A 7623-nucleotide genomic window follows, 5' to 3' on the forward strand; every position below is an offset into this window, starting at 1 on the left:
GAGTAAAGTGAGTTTTCTTACCGTCTCCTCCTTTGCAGTTGGAAGTTGGAGGATTATGTGAAAGCACTTCTCCTCAGTTTAGCACTTTTTCAGAAAACATTTTCTCTTAAACCTCCCCTCTCCTCTTAAAGGCTATTTAAATTTATCTTGAGTCCCTCTCCATAGTTTTCCCTGCAATTAATATACTTCAAAGCCACCTCAGATTTTTGCCCACTGTATGATATTTGGGTCTTAAGAAAAGGTGCAGGTGAAATAAAAGACTGCCGTGGCAGTACGAGTGAGTTCTGAGATAGCTGAGCATTTTAAGTAAAAGAAGATTAATAAGAAAAAAATGCTTATATTGAACGTGCCCATAATAACTCAGCCCTGTTGTTTCCTCTGGGATTTATCTGAATTTATTGAAATGACACAAAGTCATGAAGGAGGGATGCCAATAATGACTAGGCAAATAGCTAACAATTAAGTAAGGAAGTGGCCTTGAGTCCATGTGACCTTGGGAAACTTAAATAACCTTTCTAAAGCTTAAGTTTCTCTACAAAAAAAAAAGATTGTTGGGCTTCCCCAGTGGCGCAGTGGTTGAGAATCTGCCTGCCAATGCAGGGGACACGGGTTCGATCCCTGGTCCGGGAAGACCCCACATGCCGCGGAGCAACTAAGCTCGTGTGCCACAACTACAGAGCCTGTGCTCTACAGCCCGTGAGCCACAACTACTGAGCCTGGATGCCGCAACTACTGAAGCCTGCGTGCCTAGAGCCCGTGCTCCACAATGAGAGAAGCCACTGCAATGAGAAGCCCGCGCACCACAACAAAGAGTAGCCCCCGCTCGCCACAACTAGAGAAAGCCCGCGTGCAGCAACGAAGACCCAACACAGCCAAAATTAATAAATAAATAAATAATAAATTAAAAAAAAGATTGTTGTGAGAAGTAAATGAGATTAGCATCTAGAACACTTAACATAATACATGGCCTATGGGAAAACACTCACCATCGTCCTCATCATTCTATATTCAAATTATCGACTTGCATGGAGTACAGTACTAACTGTTATCTCATTTAATCCTCAGAATATTGTGGTAGGTTTTATTATTTCTGTATTTGTGAATGAAAAAGTGAGTCTGAGGGGCTTAGAGACTTACCCACGGTCACTGAGCTAATAACGGGGAAATCCACAAATCTAGCCCAGACCTGGGGATTTCACGGTCCCTGGTCTGTTCACTCATCAGGTGTTGACATCACACAGAAGTAACAGTGGGTGATGAATCATGCTTTGCAGTTGCTAACGAGATCTTGAAAATTATCTTATTTAATAATATAAATAGCTCTGGGAAGTAGGTCTTATTATTTCCTATTACCAGACAAAAAGTCAGGCTTAGAAGGTTTAAATTTTTGTTCACATCACAGAACAAGTTAATGCTGGTGCTGAGCTCTGAACCTATACTGTCTGATTCCAAAGGTCCTGTCATCACTTCCCACAGTTTGAACCAATTTCCCCACTCATTTAGGGGAAAGTTCACCTACCCTAGGAAAACTAAAGACTGCTTAGTTTCTGTCATCAGAGAATATAATTATTCTCTGCAAGGGCATTTGTTGGACTCACCCAGGTCCAACCTACAGTTTCAATCCTGAGGGTTTTTGTATCTCTGTGGGGTTAGACTGGGAGCCTTGGTAACTAGATCAGAACTATTCTTGTAACATTTCACAATCTTGACATTTTTTTCCAAATAAAAAGTTAAAAAAATAAAACTTACTTTTTTCTTCTTTCAAGAGACAAATTGTTATTTACCTTTTTCTCTCACATTTACTGCCCCCTCCCACCCCCTGCCAACTTCTTATGCAGAGCACTGAATAAATCCTGGACACACATTACCGTTTAAAATCCTTGGTACTGAGGAGCATTTTGTAATGCCAAAAAGTAAGAAAGAGCTTAAAAAAGTGAGGGGCATTGAAGAAAGATGAGAAGCCAACTTGAAAGAGCACCCAATATCTAAAACTGGGAACAATTTGAGGAACAAATGACATGATATTATTTATGAGCAAAGAATGGATCCAATATAAATTAGAGAAATAAATAAAGGGGGGAGAAGGAACACATTCCTTTCAGAAGAATTCCAATGAATAAATGTAGAAGGAATGAGGGGAATAGAAATATCATCATGAGAATACCACAACAGTTGCTGCAGGTAGGATCCTTTGATGAATGATAAAATTAGTGGATGAAACTTTAAGGAGAAATCGTGTATTTGCCTCAAAAAAATCTCTCCAAAAATTCAGTAACCACTGTGGTAATTTTAACATATGACCACAAATTCTTGATTGCCGGCCCCCCATCCTGAGAATGGAGCTGAATTCCCCTCCCCTTGAGTCGGGGATGACTTGGTGACAAGGGAAAATAGTAACTTTACAGTAGAGAAACAAATAGCACCCTTAACCACATGACCAAGGTTCACATCCTTAGTAATAAGCAATATTGATATCACATGTCCTCTGATATAAGACAGAGGGACACATCACCTCTGTGGTATACTTTCCTTAACACCAGAAAGTTAAATCTGTCTATTCATGAGAAAACTGCAGACAAAATCAAATTCTGGAACACTCTACAAAATACCTGATCACTACTTGTTAGAAGTGTCAAGGTCACAAAAGACAAGGAAAGACTGAAAAACTGTCACAGACTGGAATTGATCTAGTTACCATAAATACAATGTAGTATTCTGGATTGGATCCTGAAACAGGAAAAAGGACATCAGTGGAAAAAGTGGAGGAATCAGAACAAAGTCTGCAGTTAATTTTTTTTTTTTTTTTTTTTTTTTGCGGTACGCGGGCCTCCCACTGTTGTGGCCTCTCCCGTTGTGGAGCACAGGCTCCGGACGCGCAGGCTCAGCGGCCATGGCTCACGGGCCCAGCTGCTCCGTGGCATGTGGGATCTTCCCGGACCAGGGCACGAACCCGTGTCCCCTGCATCGGCAGGCGGACTCTCAACCACTGTGCCACCAGGGAAGCCCTGCAGTTAATTTTATTGTACCAATTTTTATTTCATAGTTTTGATAAATGTACCTGGTTATGTAAGATGTTAATATTAGAGAAAAGTGGGTGACAGATTTGCAAATTTGTCTAAATCTAAAATGATTTCAAAATAAAAGTTAAAAAAATTTATATCAAGTACATGCATCTTCCTGGCACTATTGACAGTTATGAATTATGGACCATTCTTTAGCAGAGGAACATTTTCAATGAGCTCAGAATTAACCCCTCCAGGAGCACAACCCTACCTGAGTCATGGAAACAGCCGTGAACTAGGAGTTAGGAGACCTCTACGTTCCACATGGGCAAGTTACTTGAACCAGGTCTGTTTTCCTCATCTGTAAGATGGAACAATACATACTTTCACAAGATTAAATTAATTTTCAACTGAAAAAGCTGCTGTGATAAGTATTTAGCACCTGACAGAGTAATTGCTTAATAAAATCCTGGGTGGTCTAATTCATATCCATAACATTGATTGCCTACAAGTCACGGGCCACAGACTCAGAAGCCTGCAGGGTCCAGGTGCATTTAGATGGCTCTGTAACAAATTCTAGAATGCATGGCTCATTTAAAGGAGACACTGTCACTCAGCTCGAAAGGACTGTTGCCAGCAGGGCTTGGCCCCAGAGTTGCCAAAAGTTTTTCAAGACAAGCTAAAAATTCTGATTTCTAAAAATGTGTTATCTCCTTATTTTTAAAATGTTGATAATGAATTTAAGACATTTTAAAGCATTGTATGAATATCAGAAAATGTCTGTTGGCTAGATTTGGCCTTTCGGTCACCGGTTTCTGAGTCCTATGTGGTCTAATGGGAAAAAGCTTGGAGTTCTCCGTGAACCATGTAGCTATGCCTTAGACTCCAGGAAAAAATATACACTGGGCACGTGTAGAGTTAAAATAAAACACTACAAAGCAAAAGCAAACAGAGTTTAGCCTCCTCCACCTCCCTGGTCACTGCTAACCACTGTAGGTTTATACTGGTTACATCTAGACTGTTCCATTTGATGTCTAGCCACCTTACTGGGGTTGGAAGGGAACTGGGGGGCCATAAAGCCCATCCTCCCAGTCACTGAGAAGCCCCTGGGTCTGCATTTGCCCAACTCCATTGAAGCACAGAGAGCCTCTGTGTCTGGCTGAGTTGGGACCAAGAGCCAGGTCTCCATCCCCTTTTCCCATTAACTAAACTCTAAACACTGTGGGCCAAGGACCTTGCTTAATAGAACACCCTTCACCCAGTGCATCGTAAACTTTCTTGCCCAATGGACAAAACACCTATGATTCCCTCATGATGACATCACTCATCTGGTAAGTCAAAATTCTCCAAAGAATTTTGAGCTAAAAGTGATAACTTCTCTAGCAAATTTTATATTCTACTCCCATTTAAAAAAATCTTTAAAAGTAAGTGGTAAGATGGCTAAGATATAAAATTTGGCTAAAATATCATTTCTCTCCCCATCCCCAATTCCAGCCCAGTGGCTACTTGACTGTCATTAATCAATGTTACTTTTTCCTGGACAGAAAATGATCTGTGTATCTTCTTTAAAAAAGTGGGTTTTAGCCAGAGTCTGATTTCCCAAATAGTTGCATGTCCAGAAACATTTCTTTTTCTTTTAGAAAGTGGAATATATGGAACAAACCTCCTTAATCATCTTTATTGCTCTGCTGAGTGAGAATAAAATCATGGTGGTTGTTATCTCACATTTCTGCCCCACAGAGAGCAGGTTCTAAATAAGCTGGATCATTGTGATCAATAAAGCATAATTCTTTAGAAAATCAAGAGATGTGAGAGAGGCAGCTGTGTCCAAACAGACAAATTCTGGAAGACTGGAGTGCGAGGAGAAAACAGTGAGCATGGCTGACAAGGAGGACAAACACAGTTGGCACACTTGGTGGTGGTATTGAAGGAGATAAGACACTTGAGACCAAAATATGGAGACTTAGAGCAGCATTCACCCTCCTTTTTCTCTCTGAGTATTGTAGGTCACTTTTAAAATTTTTCCCCTTTTGTTGTGATGGTCCATATATTGGGGATACATATGAAAATTATTGCATGCCACAATTTATTCAATCTTTCTTGTCAGAAAATCCCCCAAATAATTTGGTCAACCAGTTTTGAAGTTTTACACTATAAGCAAAGATGCTCCTTAAAGAATGTGAAAATACAGTAGTACACAGCAAAACATTTCAAAAAGTACTGAAGGATATAAAACTCAAAATCTTCTCTTTCCTTGCTGTTGCCAGATACACTTCCCAAAGTTGTCCACTGTTAATGATGTCTTATTTATATTTCCATTTTAATGAAACCACATGTGTGCATATTTTTTGCAAGTAGAACCATACTATATACACTGTTCTGTATTTTTCTTTTTTCACTTCAAAAAATATTTCCTTACCAGCCCGTATTGTTTTTCATGGTTGCCACTTTTAATGGATATGCCATAATTTATTTAAGCATTCTTGTATTGATGGACATTAAATTAATTCTTATTTGGATCTATTACAAAAAAATTATAGAGTGAATCATACATTTTGTTCACAAGTATATATGGAGCATAAACTCCTAGAAGTATAACTGCAGGTCAAAGGCTATGTATTATTAAACGTTGAATGTATAATTCCATATTGCACTCTGCAGTTATGGAAATGTTGGACTGTTTATGGACTTAGATAATCCTCTTCTATAGCGGTGCTTTTAGTCTCCACTAGGGCAGAAAATACCAGACTGTAAATGTATTCAGCTCTTAGTGAAAAGACGAAAGCACAGCTTCTAGTCTGGTACTCAGGAGAACATATGTGAATGTGCCACCCCAAGATAGACCCTGGAAAGTAGTTGGCACTCAAAAAATATTTGTTGAGTTAATGGACAAATAAACCATGGCAGTGCCAATATAGAGTTAGTATGTGTTTTAAGTCAATTGTGTTCAAACATAAAATAAAACTCATTTAAACAAATAAATGTAAAATTTAACAAGTTTTATTGCATTCTTGTGCTAAAAGGAAAGACTAAGTTATCCATTAATCAACATGAGGTGTATTCTGTATTTTATTTATTTAATCTTAAGAGAGCCTTGTTCAGTGAGATAAAAAACTGATTTCTGTTTTTTTTTTCACACTCTTTAACTTGAAATTCATGCATAACTGACATGTAGAAATCAAGAGATGGAAAAGTCTTATTGGCCTGTCTAACTCTATTTCCAAACTGGTACAGGGTGGGGTGTTCAAAGTGAGGGGAAAAAAATGAGTCCAAATGGCCAAAAAGGACACATGTATAAAAATTGGGACTCAACTCCCAGCCCCAGATGTAAGCTATTCCCACACCTGACAACACAAAGCTGAACACACTGTACCTTAAAGATGAATTTACAGGTGAACTGATATCCTGCTGGGATGCAAAGGAGGGCAAGTCTCAGAGTCCCACTCCTGGATCCTCAGCTCTGATTTGTGGAGACCACAGGTGCTGTCCTGAAATCTCATTGTTACAGTCCTTTATATATGGAGTGGAGGAGTTACAGAAATCCCTCAGCCTTCCAAGGTCATTTGAACCAAATTAGTAGCAGAATTAGATAATTATCTTTCCAGGGACATTGTAGCCTTCCCTTGTGGTGAGAGATGGCTCTAAACAAATTCCATCTCTTGCTATCCCACCCACCCCGGGGCAGGGGAGCTTCTGTTTTGGCAGATCCCACAAGTGCCATGACTTGGCCTGAACCAAAAGAGATGATTTAGAACATGTATTGGATTATCCATGTGCCCTGCTCCTCTGAGACTTGTGGAAAGCCATCCTCTGCCCCTTGGTGTGCAAAGGCGACTAGAATGGAGGGACAAGTCACTATTGGGTGTAACATTACAGGAAGACTTAGAGAGGCATCTTGTTCTTTGGAGCCATTAATCCTTGAATGGAATCTGGTGATGACATATCACAGTCTGCTTAGTTCTCTACCAGCTGAAGCAGGAATTGACCCCTGGTGAGTGTTTTCCAATAAACTGTATCCAAGTGAGATGACTTCTCATTTTAGAGTGGCTCTTATCCCATTTTGGAGGAGCACATTTTGTCCTTAAAATAAACGTTTAGAATACTCATTCATCTGATAACACAAATAGCTCTGGTTTTCATCATATCCTTCTACTGTGTTACTAATTAATTGCATGCCCATTACTTGGTTCAGTGGGTTAAAAATGTATAACTGATGTTACATGTGACAACCTTGTCTAATATTCATGTTCAAATTTTATCTTATTGAAGTGGTAATATTTAATATCGAGTCTATGAAAGTAATAAACCTGTTTACTTTAAACTGAATGCCTACTTTAATAGCAGAACCAAATTTTACAGGTGAAAACTTTTTTACATAAGGAGAGAGAGGAGTTAATTCTGAAACTATTTTGTAGGGTACCACCTATACAAAAGCAACAATTTAAAGAAAGAAAAACTCAATAAAAAATGTTTCCAAGGAGCTCATTGAAACCGCAGAAAATACAGTGAAACTGAATAACTACCAGGTGACAGATTACCTGATGACAGTTTCCTTCTCTCCCTCCTGATGAAATAAAATTCATACTTTATGACAAGATAAGAAAAATTTAAACATAAAATT

This window comes from Phocoena sinus, chromosome 6, assembly GCF_008692025.1.
Source record: "Phocoena sinus isolate mPhoSin1 chromosome 6, mPhoSin1.pri, whole genome shotgun sequence".
Taxonomy (NCBI): domain Eukaryota; kingdom Metazoa; phylum Chordata; class Mammalia; order Artiodactyla; family Phocoenidae; genus Phocoena; species Phocoena sinus.